General features: G+C 47.7%; 1 protein-coding gene and 1 pseudogene across 1 annotated transcript in view; both read right to left on the bottom strand.

Annotated features, from left to right (window-relative positions):
• Positions 1-17,214, bottom strand: part of ARSH (arylsulfatase family member H) — a 299,298-nt gene that overhangs the window by 85,673 nt on the left and 196,411 nt on the right. The window lies entirely within an intron of this gene.
• Positions 7,284-17,214, bottom strand: part of LOC115932785 (zinc finger protein 839-like) — a 59,462-nt pseudogene continuing 49,531 nt past the window's right edge.

The following is a 17,214-nucleotide window of genomic DNA, read 5'->3' as shown; positions in this document are numbered from 1 at the left end:
TTTTTTATTCCACGAAAAAGCCTGTTCCCACTGGGGCAATGTGCCAGAGGAACGGTAGGTTAGAACTGTAAAGCTTCAAGAAGACCCCCTATATCCTGTGAGTGTCCTTGGTATTCATTCTGCAGGCCATTATCAGTCTTGAGTGGGCTGCTACAACATTCTATGGAATGAGAGAGCATTGCTGTGTCAGGAAGTACATACTATTTTTTTCTGCCTCTTTCTCTACCTTAAAAGGATATGCTCAGAATGAGTTGAAATATGGCCATTTCTTTCCCCTGAAATCGAGAGCCAGTTGTTGACTTGGAATCATTCAATGTCTCCATTTGTTTTGGGTTAGATTGTTTGAATGGAGGATTCTACTACCAAACACTCATAAGATGGCTTTGAGCAGAAACAAGGCTGATCAGCCGGTATGTACACAATTCTTGGCTTTACAATATTTCTTGGGACATTCTTGGGCTTAAAATATGGCCACACCTCTGCAGTGGTAGGTCAAACAGCCTCTGTCCCAGACCTAAGCTCTCTGGATGCCACACCCCAGACTGGGACTCCCAATCTCATGGTTCACGCTGGCAATGCCTGACCCAGGACATTATCTTGCCATTGAGACCAGGGTCCTTCTCCTTGGACAATTCCTGTAACTGTTATTGAGTATTTTGAACAGCATTGAATATTTTGTTGAATATTGAATATTTATTGAATATATTGAATATCTTGAATAACAGTCCAAGCAGAAATAAGTATCGGGACAATTTGTTCTCGTTGACAGTCTCAGGTTTCGGTTCTGGCCATGAGTCTTGGGTGGTTCATTATTGCGAAGACTCCACAAAGTAAGATGGGTGTATGGTGAAGAATAATCAAAGGTAAATAAAGGCACCATCTCGAAGTGGACTTGCCATGTTGCATGGAAGCATGAATGTGTTGACTCTTTTGTTGTTGAAAATGGTTCTAGGCTGGGCACAGTGGCTCACACCTATGATCCCAGCACTTTGGGAGGCCGAATGTGTTGACTCTTTTGTTGTTGAAAATGGTTCTAGGCTGGGCACAGTGGCTCACGCCTATAATCCCAGCACTTTGGGAGGCCGAGGTGGGTGGATCACCTAAGGTCAGGAGTTTGAGACCAGCCTGGCCAACATGGCAAAACTGCATCTCTACTAAAAATACAAAAATTAGCTGGGCATTGTGGTGGGCGCCTGTAATCCCAGCTACTGGGGACGCTGAGGCAGGGAGAATGGCTTGAACCCGGGAGGCGGAGGTTGGGCAACAGAGCCTCGGGAGGGGAGGAGGGGAGGCGAGAGGGGGAGGGGAGAGGGGAGAGGGGAGGAGAGTTCTAGCATCCCCAAGTCTGCCCTTGAGAATGTGGTTTGAGAAGGGAGGTGGATTCTTTCAGTGGTGTTCACAGAGCAATTGAAACTTTAGATTTCTCAGAGTGAGCTAGTTTACTAAAGCCTACATATCTGAAAACATAAACACTTCTTCATCAAGGGTGCCCTTTAAGCCAGAAACAAACTCAACCACCAACCACCAAACCCACAAATGAGACAAAACCAAACCAAACCAAAAATCCAACAAATAAACAAACAAAAAACTTTCCCTGAGACAAACCACAGAACTTTATTTTGGGAAAAGAAAACATTTTTTTGTTGGTCAAACTATCAGCTCCTATGAAATACTCTTAGAGATGTTTATCCTGAGCTAGTTTTTTTGTGGGGAGGTGCTGTTTACATGCTATGTTAAAAATAACACGCAAAAATTCACGAGACATTGATGATGATGATGGTTATACAAATAACGAGAATAATGATATTGGCATACATCATGTGAGTGGAAAAAAAAAGTTGATGGTGGTGATGACGATACGATCGAAACTGCTTTTGCTCCGTGGAAAGCCCTTTGAGATGGGGACCTGGCTGTGCAGTTTGCGGTGTATTTGCCTAAAACGCCATCTGGCTGCTACGTAGAGGAAGAACACTGTTTGCTTTTCTGGCCTTTGTTTTCATAATTCTTCAATTTCTCTTTATGCTCCTGAAAATTCTACATAATCCCATTTCGAACATTGCATTCATTCTCTTTTTTTTTTCTCTTAGAAAACAATAACGGTTTTCATTAAGAAGTAAGTCATAAGACTGCAAGAGAACAAATAAAACTCTTAAGAGGTCTCCCTCCCTCCCTCTCTCTCTGCAGGCTGGGGGTGGAGGATTCAAATGAAATTTTGCTTGAGAAAGTAGCCTGCTCGCTTCAGAAAATTGAATATTTTATTCAAAAAAGGTTAATTTTGCAGAATCAATTTGCCACACCTTTGCGTCATTCACACTACCTTCCCTGCCCCATTATTTAGAGAACTCTAAGAAACATAATCTATACATGGATATAAAGTTGGGAACAGTAGATACTGGGAAATACTAGAGGGTGGAGAGATGGAGGGGCCAGGGCTGAAACACTACCTGTGGGGTGCTATGCTCAGTACCTGGGTGATGGGATCATCTGTATTCCAAACCTCAGTGTCACATGATATACCCATGAAACAAACCTGTACCGGTACCACTCAAATCTAAAATAAAAGGTAAAATTATATATAAAAAAGGAATATGATCCACAGGATGTATCAGACAAAAGGTGTCTGTTATGGTGGCTAATACACTTGGGGTTCAGAAAGTCAGTGGTGGCCACACACGGTGGCTCATGCCTGTAATACTAGTGCTTTGGGAAGCTGAGGCGGGAGGATCATGTGAAGCCAGGAGATCGAGACCTCTCTGCTACAAAAAGTAAACAAACAAAAATTGGCTGGGTGTGGTTATGCACACTTGTGGTCCCAGCTACTTGGGAGACTGAGGTAGGAGGATCACCTGAGCCCAGGAGGTCAAGGCTACAGTGAGCTATGACTGCATCACCACACTCCAGCCCAGGCAACAGAGCAAGACCGTGTCTCTTAAAAAATTTTTTTAAAGAATAAAAGAAAGTTGGTGGGGATGTGAATTCTAGAACTTTCATCAAATATTTAGAACAGGTTGACATGGTACACAACCTTCTTACAAGAGCTTAGCAAGAGGACGGAGGCTCAGCATTTGAAGGAAGCTGAGTGAGACAGATTAACTAATAAACAAGTCAAGTCACCAGTTAAGAATTGGTCCAGGCATAGTTGCTCATGCCTATAATACCAGCACTTTGGGAGGCCAAGGCAGGAGGATCATGGGAGCTCAGGAGTTTAAGACCAGCCTGAGCACCATAGGAAGTCTTCATTTCTACAAATAATCAGCCCGGAATGGTGGCACAAACCTGTGGCCCCGCCTACTCGGGAGGCTGAGGCGGGAGGATCGCTTGAGCCTGGGAAGTGCAGTGGCGTGATCATAGCTCACTGCAGCCTCCACTTCCCAGGCTGAAGCGATCCTCCCTGTGTCCTCACATGGTCATCCCTCTGTGTCTGGCTGTGTCCTTTTATTTTCTTGAAGACAGGGTCTCGCTCTGGCCCAGCAAAGAGTGCAGTGGTGCGATCATAGCTCACTGCAGCCTTGACCTCCTGGGCTCAAGCGAGCCTCCTACCTCAGCCTCCTGAGTGGCTGGGACCACAGGCGTACACCACTACACCTAGCTAATATATATATGTTTTCTAGATACAGAGTCTCCTTATGTTGCCCAGGCTGGTCTCACATTCCTGGCCTCAAGCAATCCTCCCGTCTCAGTCTCCCAAGTAGTCGGTTCTACCAGCACGCACCACCATGCCCAGGTAATTTTAAAACTTTTTGTGGCTGGGTGCGGTGGCTCATGCCTGTAATCCCAGCACTTTGGGAGGCCGAGGCAGGCGGATCACTTGAGGTCAGGAGTTAAAGACCAGCCTGGCCAACATGGTGAAACCCCGTCTCTGCTATATATACAAAAATTAACCAGGCGTGGTGGAGGGCGCCTGTAGTCCCAGGTACTCCGGAGGCTGAGGCAGGAGAATCGCTTGAACCCGGGAGGCGGAGGTTGCAGTGAGCCGAGATTGTGCCACTGCACTCCAGCCTGGGTGACAGAGGGAGACTCCGTCTCAAAAAAAAAAAAAAAAAAAAAAAAAAAAATCAAAAACTTTTTGTAGAGACAGTCTTGCTATGTTGCCCAGGCTGGTCTCGAACTCTTGGCCTCAATGTATCCTCTCGCCTGGGCCTCCCAAAGTGCTGGGATTACAGCACTTGGCTCCAGCTTGACCTTTGTTGGTAGAACTACTCAGAAAATATGACGATTTAGAAATTGGGTGGTGCCAAGTGAACCCCACCCAAACCTATCCCCGCACCAGTTCTCATCTACCTTTCTCGCGTGTTGGAGAACTAGCAAGGCAGGGGCTGCGGCTCGCGGGGGCTTGGCCTCCCTCACGCAGCTCAGCCTGTCAGAGCGCAAGGCACAGGGCTCTCGCGCTACGGCCGCCACCCGCCCCGAGGCCCCGGTCCCCTCCCCTCACCGCCGCACCAGGGCAGCGCGGCCAAGAGCCGGGCCTTTCGGGGGCTGGGGCGGACGTGGCCAGAGATGCCCGAGGAGAAGCAAGAGACCATGGGTATGCGGCGGTCACGGGCTTCTCCGGCCCGGGAGACGGACGTTATGGCTGGCAGCGTCTCGATACCAAATGTTTCCAGACCATATGCTTGCCGCTTCCCGCACTTGGAAAGACCAATCGTTAGGCCCGAGGATGCAAGACCCACCCACTTTGCGGTGGAGGCAGCCAATCCAGTTGCTCGTTACTTCCAGTGTCGCAGGCGCCCTTACGCAAGATCCTGTCCAATCGCTACCGGGAACGTCCTCCTAGTCCCGCCTCAGGGCCATCGCAGAGGCTGTCAATGCCGCCTGACCCCTTTACCCCATTGGCGTACTTCCTTCCGACGCCATGACATGCACAGCACCAGGCCGGGGCGGGCCAATGGCGGTGGCGGAAACGGCGGGCCATTGTGCGGGAACGTGTTATGCGGCTGACGTCCGCCGCAGCTGCCGCTGGGTCCTGGAGGCAGAAGCCGCCCTGAGAAGCGCACGATAGGCAGGGCGCAGTGGCTCACGCCTGTAATCCCAGCACTTTGGGAGGCTGAGGCGGGCGGATCACAAGGTCAGGAGATCGAGACCATCCTGGCTAACACGGTGAAACCCTGTCTCTACTAAAACTACAAAAAATTAGCCGGGCATGGTGGCGGGCGCCTATGGTCCCAGCTACTCGGGAGGTTGAGGCAGGAGAATGGCATGAACCCGGGAGGCAGAGCTTGCAGTGAGCCGAGATCGCGCCACTGCACTCCAGCCTGGGCGACACAGCAAGACTCCGTCTCCAAAAAAAAGAGAGAAGCGCACAATGGACCAAGGGCTCTTGCTGGAGAGGCGCCACCGCCGAACCCGCAGCCAGACACCCCTCAGTAGCGCCCGCATCGGGTGCCGCGGCTCTCGCCTAAGCCATGGGCGCGCCTGAGGGGCGGGCTCGCCTCCCATCGGCCCTCACAGCTCGGCTGGGCTCGGAGTCCGCTCCGCCGTTGCCTTCCCGCTGGGGCCGGGAAACGCAGCCGCGGAGCCGCGCAGCCCTCGTAGTCGGATGAGAGGCCCCACTGGCCTCAGGACGGTGGTCGGGGCGGCGGGCGGGGGCATTCGTGCAGCCTTGGGGCCTGCAGGCCCTCCCCGTCGGCAGAGCTGCGCCGCAGGCCTCGGGGTGGGCCTAGGGGCCAATAGGGGGCTCCGGGGCGGGCCTGGAGGCCTGAGGCCACCGGGGGTCCCCGGGCAGGTGCTGGGGGCTTGCGGAGCGGGGGCGCCGACCTCTATCCCACGAGAGGGGCGCCTTCGCGGTGCTGGTCGTAGTTATTCTCAGCGTCCCTATTATCCGATTTGAAATGAGAGCAGGCGGCTCTCGGGCTCCGAGCCGGAGGGGGCGGGCGAACTGGGAGCAATGTGTACATTCCATGCCTAGGACCCTGCCGCTGGGCAAATGGAGGCCCGTGTCCCTGCGGTCGCTGCCTGGGAGGGCGCACGAGGTTCCCCAGGCGAGGTGACCCACAGGAGGTTTTGTGACATTGGGCGGCCCAGGCCTGGGGGTGGTGTGTGCTAGTGGAGGAGGGCGGCCTCCTAGAGGAGCCGTCAGCCTTCCAGGGAAGGCACCTGGCCGGTCGGGGAGACTCCCGGGGGCTGCGGGGGAAGCTCCACCTCCTCGAGCGCCCCCCGGGGAGACCCAGGACGCAGGGGTAGCCCTGCGCGGAGTCCTTGGTGGCTCCAGGTGACGCTGTCATAGGACAAAGGGCCCCGGGTGCCGACCTCCTGTGGAGGGCCCTGCCCCGCTGCGGCTAAGGAGGTCGGCACCCGGGGCCCTTTGTCCTATGACAGCGTCACCTGGAACCACCAAGAACTGGAAGAGGCAGGAAGGAATCCCCCCTAGAGCCTCCAGGGGGAGTCCAGCCCTGCCCACAACTTGATCTCAGATTCCTGCTTTCCAATACTGGAAAAGAATAAACTTCTGTTACTTTCAGCAACCCAAATTGTGGTTATTTGCTTCAGCATCCATAGGAATTTAAAAACTAAGAGGTATGAATTTTATGTTGTTGCCAAAGGCTTTTTCTAGGACAAGTAGATATTTAACCTAGATAGTTGTAGCCTTTTCTCGTCTTCATTGGGATCGGAACTCAGTTGATGTCCTCCGTCGTCCTATCTCAATGTTGATTTTACTTTCTCTTTAATCCTGTTCTAAAGCAGTGACCCTTTTAATATTGCTTAAGTAAATATCAATGTTTTTCTGGTCAGTGTGAGACCAGAAACCTTTTTACTTTGGGTCTGAGAAGGAGCAGTATTTTCCCTCCTCCTCGTCTTTTTAGAGATGGGGTCTCTCTGCTGCCCAGGCTACAGTGCAGTGGCATAATCCTAGCTCACTGCATCCTCAAACTCCTGGGCTCAAGTGATCTTCCGGCCTCAGCTTGCTGAAAAGCTGAAACCACAGGTGTGTGCCACTATGCCCTACATATATATATTTTAACTTATTTGTAGAAATGAGGTCTCACTATGTTGCCCAGGCTCGTCTCAGACCTCTGATCTCAAGTGTTCCTCCTCTTTGGCCTCCCAAAGCACTGGGATTACAGGTGTGAGCCACCATGCTTTGGCATGGTGGGGTATGCAGTAGGAGAGCAGGGGTGGTGGCAGTGTCTCCATATGTACTCTCACAAAAACTGGTGTGGGCAGATACTGGATGCCTACTTATTTAGGGGCATCTAAATTCCTGTGCTAAATTAGAAAACAGAGGCAGCTCTTGAAAGGAGTGATGGCATGAAGGAGAGATGCTTGGACCAACCAGCACACAGCCCTTATAAATAATTGATACCCTTGGTTTTAATGCCACGTCCTCTTCAACAGTTGTTGGTTGAAATGACACGTGATTCCAAGTGAGCTTTTCCAGATAAATTGTGAGTTATTTCACTTAGGATATTGACCTGCAGCTCCATTTATGTTGCTGCAAAAGATATAGTTTCATTCTTTTTTATAGATGCATAGTATTCCTTGGTGTGTGTATACCACATTTTCTTCATCCAGTGAACACTCAGGTTCATTCCATGATTTTGCTATTGTGAATTGTGCTGTAATAAAAATATAAGTGTAGGTGTCTATTCTGATAATTTCTTTCCTTTGGGTAGATAACCATTACTGGAGTTGCTGGGTCAAAGGGTAGATCTATTTTTAGTTCTCTGAGAAATCTACATACTGTTTTCTATAGAGATTGTACAATTTTACATTCTCACCAACAGTGTATAAGCAAGCGTTCCCTTCTTTGCATTCTCGCCAAGAGGTCAACGTTTTTCTACAAGACAAAAATGTAGATTGGTAGATGATAGATAGATCAATGACAGGTAGATGGAATACATAGATGATAGATAATAATAGGTAGGTAGATGATAAATGGAATAGATAGATGGAATAAATGGATAGATAGAATATAGTAATAAAATGCATCTACCTGAAAATAGAGAAGAAAAAGATTGTGGGACTTTCCACTCTATAACCCTGGGGCAAAGAAAATAGCATTAATGAAAAAGCAAAGAATGGGAAAGTAAAATTTTTTAGTCAGAACCACCCTTCCAGCAGAAAAGAATAGTGCAAGCAAAATATTAAGCATTTCATATGCATTTGTGTAGGCTATGGGAACTATTACAAAAAGGGGGATGTCGCATGTTTCAATGCTTTTTTTTCTTTTTCTCTTTTTTTTTTTTTTTTGAGACAGAGTCTCACTCTGTCGCCCAGGGTGGAGTGCAGTGAAGTGATCTTGGCTCACTGCAACCTCCGCTTTCTGGGTTCAATCTCCCAAATAGCTGGGATTATAGTCTCCTGCCGCCATGCCCGGCTAATTTTTTTTTTCTTTTTAATAGAGATGGGGTTTCACCATGTTGTCCAGGCTGGTCTTGAACTCCTAACCTCAAGTGATCACCTGCCTCAACCTCCCAAAGTGCAGAGATTACAGGTGTGAGCCGCCGTGCCCGGACTCAATACATTTTTAATATACACAGAGCTTTGCCACATTTTGGAGGGTTGCCTAGTATTGGAATTTCTGGATTTTTATTTTTTATATTTGTGTTTCTCCCTTTTAGTTTGATGTAATGCAACTCGGTAGATTTTCTTATTGAAATAAAATCTCAGGCTCTCTCCATTGCATAGGCTGAAGCAGGTATGACGTAGGACACTGGCTGGATTCAGACCCTTGAAGGAGGCCGGGCGCGGTGGCTCATGCCTGTAATCCCAGCACTTTAGGAGGCTGAGGCAGGCAGATCACTTGAGGTCAGGAGTTTGAGACCAGCCTGGCCAACATGGTGAAACCCCGTCTCTACCAAAAAAACGAAAAACAAAAATTAACCGACTGTGGTGGTGCGTGCCTGTAGTCCCAGCTACTTGGAAGGCTGAGGTAGGAGAACTGCTTGAACCCAGTAGGTCGTGGTGGCAGTGAGCCAAAATCGCACCACCGCACTCCAGCCTGGGCGACAGAGTGAGACTGTCTCAAAAAACAAAAACAAAACAAAAGCAGACCCTTGAAGGGTGAGCATTTTGCCGTGTTTCATTTGGCAGCTGGCTGTTCTGCTTCCTCCTAACATCTCAAAGGACACTGGATGGCCTGAGCTCCTGGGTACCCTGGGCTGCCCAGTTAGCATTCCCTGGGTGGTGAGAAAAATGCAAATTGTCTCTGCCCTGGAGCTTAAAGACTTCTCTCTGTAGGACCTCAGGAGGTCTTTTATCAAACTCTGTATTTGCAAGGCGGGAGGATTGCTTGAGCCCAGGAGTTCGAGACTAGCCTGGGCAACCTAGTGAGACTCTGTTTCTACAAAAATCAGCCTGGCAGGGTGGCACACACCTGTAGTCCCAGTTACTAGGGAGGCTGAGGAGGTAGGATCACTTGAGTCCAGGAGTTTGAGGTTGCTGTGAGCTGTGATTGCACCAGATTGCTCCATGGGGATGAGAGGAAATAGAGGGTGAACAGATCTCCTGCTACCGCACATGCCACTTTTGAATTCCCAGCTGGTGTTTGAAGGCTGTGCAAGGTGTTGGATTGCAGGATGATGGAGACCCAGATCATTGTGAATCCATGACCGTGTGGCCGTTTGCATCGACTCAGCCTTACTGCAGATACTAACCTTCATTACCCTCTCCAGCTATGCACTGGTTTTCTGCATACCACTTGGAATTTATGTTGGCTCTGAGTCATCCGACTCTCACATGAGAAAGAACCAAATAATGATGTGTTATTTTAAAAGAATGTGTCTGCATATGGCTTCTTATCTGCCAAGTGTTGCACCTTAGGCATTTATATTGAGAGTTTCAAGATCGTGCCACTGCACTCCAGCCTGGGTGACAGAGCGATACCTTGTCCCAAAAAAACAAAAACAAAAACAAAAACAAAAAAAAACAAGATAGGAGCAGACATTTCCAAACAGCTAAAATGTCCTCAAAGGGAGTTACTGATGTATTAGTCTGTTCTCAATGCTGCTAATAAACACATACCTAATACTGGGTAATTTATAAAGGAAAGAGGTTGAATGGATCCACAGTTCCACATGGCTGGGGAGGCCTCACAATCACGGCAGAAGGCAAAGGGGGAGCAAAGTCACGTCTTACATGGTGGTAGGCAGGAGAATATGTGCAGGGGAACTGCCCTTTATAGAACCATCTTCTGAGACTCATTCACTTATCACAAGAACAGCATGGGGAAAACCCACCCCCATAATTCAATTAGCTCCCACCAGTTCCCTTCCACCACATGTGAGGATTATTACAATTCAAGGTGAGATCTGGGTGGAGACACAGAGCCAAACCATATCAATTGATAATTAGCAGATTAAAGGGAAAAGGGCAAATCTGTTGACTAAGACGGCCTTCACGTTTCCCTCAGCTTGACTGAGTGTTACACAGTTTTCCTCCCGACCTCCTTGTCTATTTTTTAGTTTTAATTTTTTTGATACATAATTGATGCACATATGTTGGGGGTACATGTGATTACTCAATACACTCACAATTTGTAAAGATCACATCATTGTGATCAAGATATTCATCACCCTACATATTTGCCTTTTCGTTAAGCTAGAAACATTTAAATTCTTATCTTTAGCTATTTTGAAATGTACAATAGATAACTGTAAACTACAGTCACCCTGCTAATTTACTGAACAGTGGGTCTTATTTCTTTTATCAAACTCTGTATTTGCAAGGCGGGAGGATTGCTTGAGCCCAGGAGTTCGAGACCAGCCTGGGCAATCTAGTGAGACCCTGTCTCTACAAAAAATACAAAAATCGGCCTGGCATGGTGGCACGCACCTGTAGTCCCAGCTACTGGGGAGGCTGAGGTGGTAGGATCACTTGAGCTCAGGAGTTCCAGGTTACTCTGAGGTACGATTGTATCACTGTACTCCAGTCTGGGCAACAGAGCAGAATTCTGTCTCCAAAAAAACAAAAACCCCTACTTATTTGTACCCATTAATCAAACTATTTTTATGTCCCTTCCCAGCCTCTGGTAGCTACCAATCTACTCTCTATCTCCATGAGATCCAGGTTTTAAGCTCCCACATGTGAGTGAGAACATGCAGTATTTTTCTTCTGTGCCTGGCTTATTTCACTTTACATAATGACCTCCAGTTCCATCCATCAGGCCTCCTTTTTTCACGGAGGATTTATTTTAGGAAACTTGCAATTGTGAGTTCTTTCTCTACCTCTTTGAGAGGCAAATCTTCTCCCAAATTTTCTTCTAGCCTCTTCCTAGTTTTGCAACCCAGGAATGCCTTTCTCAAGACTTCAGAGCCATCCCTTTAAAATGCAATTATTGAAGGAGATGATACATCTGTGTCTCAGTTTTTGTAGAAGGGCAGATTCCTAGTTTTGAAAAATTCCAATGAGCCAACGCAGATAGCTTTACAGCATTTCCTAACCTCTTTCTGATGTCTCCAGTTCCTTCTCAGCATCTCACCCCGGCACTTAAAAACTCTCCAGCCTTTTGTTTCAACAAAGTTAAGCTCCTCTCTTCCGTATTGCAGTAGTCCTGACTGAGTCCTTCCTTGAAGGTTTAACTTGTCTGGTGCAATTTTTTCTTTGACAATGTCCAGATCAAATGATCCCATAAAAACATCGAGTGTGATTTTAGCCTGAGAAGGGGGAGGGTGAGAAGACAGATTGGGAGGCAGCTGTGTAGGCAGGAGACTTGGCCACTCCCTAAACCTCTCCCAGTCTCATCTGTAAATGGAGTGTATAGGCAGCAGTGCTTCTCCCCCAAGGCTGGGGCGATGGAATCAGTTAGACTATTGAGGGCATCTGCGTCAGGGTTAGTCCTCAGGGTATGGTGGCCAATGGGTTTCTTTTGGTTGACTGTTGACAATGCGTTTGTTGAATGGCAGCCTGCACTAGGCAACGCTGAAGCCACAGAAGACACCGTAGTGGGAAAACCAGCATGAGCCGCTGCCCCCAAGGAACCTCGAAGCCCAGGCAGAGGACCAGCCATCCCAGCCCGCAGGTAAAGTGTGTCACCTGTCAGGTGGGCTTGGGGTGAGCGGGTGGGGGAAGTGTGTGTGCAAAGGGGCTGTGAGTGTGTATGTGTGTGAGCACGAGTGTGATGGCTAGTGTGACTGCATGTGAGGGAGTGTGAACAAGCGTGCGAGGGTGTGTGTGCAAGTGCGTACGCATATGAGAATATGTGTCTGTGGATGAGTGCATTTGAAAGCCTGTGTGTGTGTGTGTGTGGTCATGAGGGCAAGTTAGTGACTGAATGCGCAGGATGTGTGAGTGTGCATGGAACACTGTGTGTGGCAAGTGTGTAGGCGTGTGAGGACAGGCAGAAGTGTGTCAGTGTTGTGATGGGAGTGTGAATGAGTGTGCAAAAAGGTGTGGAGTGAATGTGCATGGAAGTGTGTGTCAACTATGAAGGCATGTAGTGTGTCAGTGTGTGCAGTGCAAGCGTGTGTGGGAATGAGTGCTTGTGGGTGTGTCCATATCCAATGGGTATGTGTGAAAGCATGTAAAAGTGTGTGTAGTGTGATGGTGTGTGGATGTATCAGTGTGTATAAATGAGAGCATGTAAATGTGTATGTATGAGTGTTGAATGAGTGTATAAGTGAGTGTGCATATGTGAGGCTGTGCGTGTGAGTGTAACCATGAGGGTGTGAACGTGCTTAAGTGTATGTGCATGTGACAGTGCAAGTGTAGGCGTGTGATGCATGTGTGGGTGTGCCAGTGTATGAGTGTACATGGTGTGGATCTGAATGTGCACAGTGTAAAAGGCATGAGTGCAAGTGTGTGTGAGTGTATGTGAATGAGTGGCAGTGTGCATGCATGTGTGAGTGCACGCTCAGAAGCATGGATGGGTGCAAGCCTCCCCTACTAACTCCTGCTCCTTCCTGAGATCAAAAAAGTATGTGTTTTCTGTGTTTCAAAAATGTTTTAAAATTATGTACTGTATTTAATAGCTCTTATGACTACAGTGTTTTTCTCTCTGCTTAAAGCGCAGCAGGGGCTGGGCGCAGTGGCTCACACCTGTTTTCCCAGCACTTTGGGAGGCCAAGGCAAGTGGATCAGTTGAGATCAGGAGTTCAAGACCAGCCTGGACAACATGGTGAAACCCCATCTCTACTAAAAATACAAAAATTAGCCAGGCATGGTAGCGAAAAATTAGCCAGGCATGGTAGCGGGTGCCTGTAATCCCAGCTACTGGGGAGGCTGAGGTGGGAGAATCGCTTGAACTCGGGAGGCCGAGGTTGCAGTGAGCCGAGATTGCACCACTGCACTCCAGCCTGGGCGACAGAGCGAGACTCTATGCAAAAAACCCCAAAAAATCCAATGTAGCTAAAAGCAGTTTGATGATAACAGTGACAATGAAATGAGAATTGTGTCAGAAAAACCACAAACAATAATGAAATGGCTCCTATATAACCCATCCCCAAAAACCCACGTAAAGAAGAAAACAGGGCTGGGTGTAGTGGTTCATGCCTATTGATAATTCCAGCACTTTGGGAGGCCCAGAAGGGAGGATTGCTTGAGCCTGGGAAATTGAGGCCACAGTGAGCTGTATTTGCACCGCTGTACTTCAGCCTGAGAGTCAGAGTGAAACCTTGTCTCAAAAGCAGAAAGACGAAAAGGGTACCTGAGGTATTAACTCTGATCATCAGTGAGTGGAAAGATTCTGGTATTCTGGTGCTTTCCATTTTCTTTTAGCTTATCTTCATTTTTGAGTTTTCTGGAAGAGCATTTATTGCTTTTTTTTCTTTTTGAGACGGAGTCTCCCTCTGTCGCCCAGGCTGGAGTGCAGTGGTATGATCTTGGCTCACTGCAACCTCCACTTCCTGGGTTCAAGCGATTTTCCTGCCTCAGCCTCCTGAGTAGCTGGGACTACAGGTACATGCCACCATGCCCGGCTAATTTTTTGTATATTTTTTAGTAGAGACAGAGTTTCACCTTGTTAGCCAGGAGGATGGTCTTGATCTCCTGACCTTGTGATCCACCCGCCTTGGCCTCCCAAAGTGCTGCGATTACAGACATGAGCCACCGTGTCCGGTCGCATTTATTGCTTTAAGAAAAAAAAATTTCACTCGATGGGAAAAAGCTAAAATGAGGCTGACTAGGAAAATATCATTACTAAAAACATTCTCCTTCATTCATGGACTTTTTTTTTGAGACAGAGTCTCCTTCTGTCGCATATGCTGGAGTGCAGTGGTACAATCTCAGCTCACTGCAACCTTCGCCTCCCAGGTTCAAATGAATTCTTGTGCCTCAGCCTCCTGAATAACTGGAATTAGAGGCATGTACCACCATGCCCGGCTAATTTTTGTATTAGGGTTTTGTCATGTTGGCCAGGCTGGTCTTGAACCCCTGACCTCAAGTGATACACCTGCCTCAGCCTCCCAGAGTGCTGGGATTACAAGTGTAAGCCACTGCGCCTGGCCCTTGTTTTGGCTAACTCTGAGTGAAACTCTTTCTGCCATGGGAGATTGTACCTTACCATTGTTTATTTCCAGGGTCTCCTGAGAACACAGACCAGAATTACTGAGGTAATCTTGGCACATTTTCTTAACCATTTTATGCGACTTTCAAATTCCTTATATGTAGCTGGGAAAAAAGGCTTTGCTAGATGATCTTTTTCAACCTTTGTGAAGATAAAGATTAAGAAAAAAGTTTAACCCTGAGGCAAGGAAAATACAGAAGAAAACCTAAACAAAGTTTCGGTTCTCAGCCCCTGAGCAGCCACTCAGTGGTGGGTGTTTCCTTCACTCCCCAGTGAGCACCTACTGTGTGTTCCGTATGGCGCAGGGCAGGGAGGAGCAGGCCAAGAAACAAACAAGCCTTGGGGTCGGGGCCACAGAGGGCATGGTGAGCTCTCAGGACAGGGCGGGAAGGGAAGGCAGAAAGGCCCTGGGCACAGGCTGGGCTGTCAGCTCCAGAGGGGCGCACTGACCCTGCATCCATGGGAAGTGTGGGGCACAGGCAGTCTGGGCTGCAGCCTCAGAGCGGAGCAGAGCCCGGGGTGTAAGAGGCCGGCTGGGGCAAGTGGGCACCAGGAGAGCCCAGGCTGGCCATTATTTGTGGCTGCATTTCCATTTCCAAAAATGTATGATTTTTTCAGTTAATGGAGAAAAAGCACGGACAAAATTCAACACGCTTTCATGATTAAAAACACTCAGCAAACTAAGAATAGAGAAAACTACCTCAACATAATAAAAAGCCACATCACACTCAATGGTGAAAACTGAAAGCTTTTCCTCTAAAATTAGGAACGAGACAAGGATGTCTGCATTCATTACTTCTATACAACACAGTGCTAGAAGTTCTAACCGGCACACTTAGGCAAGAAAAAGAAATAAAAGGCATCAAAATTGAAAAGAAAGAAGTAAAATTATCTCTATTTGCAGATAGGATCTTATAAGTAGAAATGCCTAAAGAGCGTGTGTGCACACACACACGTTAGAACTAATAAATGAGGCCAGGCATGGTGGCTTGTGCCTATAATCCCAGCACTTTGGGAGGCAGAGGTGTGCAGATCACTTGAGGTCAGGAGTTCGAGACCAGCCTCACCAACATGGCAAAACCTGGCAAAACCCCATCTCTATAAAAAAATACAAAAATTAACCAGGCATGGTGGTGGGCACCTGTGGTCCCAGCTACTTGGGAGGCTGAGGCACAAGAATCACTTGAACCCTGAAGGCAGAGGTTGCAGTGAGCCAAGATTGTGCCACTGCACTCCAGCCTGGGCGACAGAGCAAGAGAGCGAGACTCTCTTTTTTCTTTTTTAAAAAAGAATTAAAAAAAAAAAAAAACTAATAAATGAAATCAGCAATGTAGTAGCATACAAGGTAAATACACAGGCCAGGTGTGGTGGCTCACACCTGTAATCCCAGCACTTTGGGAGGCCAAGGTGAATGGATCACTTGAGGTCAAGAGTTCAAGACCAGCCTGGCCAACGTGGTGAAACCCCGTTTCCGCTAAAAATATAGAAAATTACTGGTGGTACGTGACTGTAGTCCCAGCTACTCAGGAGGTTGAGGCAGGAGAATCACTTGAACCTGGGAGGTGGAGGTTGTAGTGAACTCAGACTGCGCCACTGTACTCCAGCCTGGGCGACAGAGTGAGACTGAAAAAAAAAAAAAAAAAAGTCAACACACAAAAATCAGCTGCATTTCTAAATACTAACAAACAATGAACAGTCTGAAAAGGAACTAAAGAAAATGAAAATTCCACTTAAAATCTAGCAATCCTACTTCTGGATATATACCCCAAAAAATTGAAAGGAGGGTCTCAAGGAGGTAATTGAACACCCGTGTTCACAGCAGCATTATTCATAATAGCTAAAACCAAGTGTCCACTGAGAGATGAATGAATAAGCAAAATGTGGTATGCACAGTGAAATTTTACTCCGCCTTAAAGGACATTCAGACGCTTTCTACAACATGAACCTTGAGGATGCTGTGCTAGGTGAAATAAGCCAGTCACAGAAAGACAAATATTCTGTGAAGAAAGTAGCGTAGTCAAAATCATAGAGAGAGAAAGTAGAACAGTGGCTGCCAGGGTTGGGGAAAAAGGGAATGGAGAGTTGGTGTTCATGGGGACAGTTTTAGTCCCCCCCACCCCACCCCGCTTACCCCAACTTGAAGCTCAGAGTTTTAGTTGTACAAGATGAAAAGAGTCCTGGAGATGTGTGGGGGTGATGGCTGTACCACATCGTGAATGTATTTAGCGCCCCTGAACCACACACTTACATATGGCTAAGATGGTAAATGTTATGCTATGTATATTTTACTACAATAAAATATGTTGGAAAAAAATTTTTGATGTGATAATGCAAACTTACAGTGACTCACACCTGCTTTATCGGGAGTTTCAGAAGGGCAGGAGGGAGAGGACACGCTAAGCAGCCAGAGGCTATTGACGCACCAGAAGCATCCCCAGGGACTGCCTTTCTCAACATCACCCTCTGTAATGGCAGCGTCAGCCAAGAGTGCACTGCCATTGGTTTTACTGACCAAACCTAAAGAAATGGCTGCGTTCCCATCAGATTTGCTCACTAAATCATGCCGACACACAGACATGCATCTTCCAGCCTGTTCGGCAGCAGTGCAGACAACATGAGGGGTCTCAGATCCTCCACTAGAATGATTCTGGTTCTGCCTGAGCCTTCGCCTGAGTCCCCATCAGACATTGTAAAGGTCAACTGAAGGATGATGGGCAGGCAGAGGCAGGAATAAGGACTGATATGGTTTGAATCTGTCCCCACCCAATCTCTCATTG

This window comes from Gorilla gorilla, chromosome X, assembly GCF_029281585.2.
Source record: "Gorilla gorilla gorilla isolate KB3781 chromosome X, NHGRI_mGorGor1-v2.1_pri, whole genome shotgun sequence".
Taxonomy (NCBI): Eukaryota; Metazoa; Chordata; class Mammalia; order Primates; family Hominidae; genus Gorilla; species Gorilla gorilla.
The sequence above is the reverse complement of the archived record's forward strand: the minus strand, read 5'-3'. Positions and strand labels throughout refer to the sequence as shown.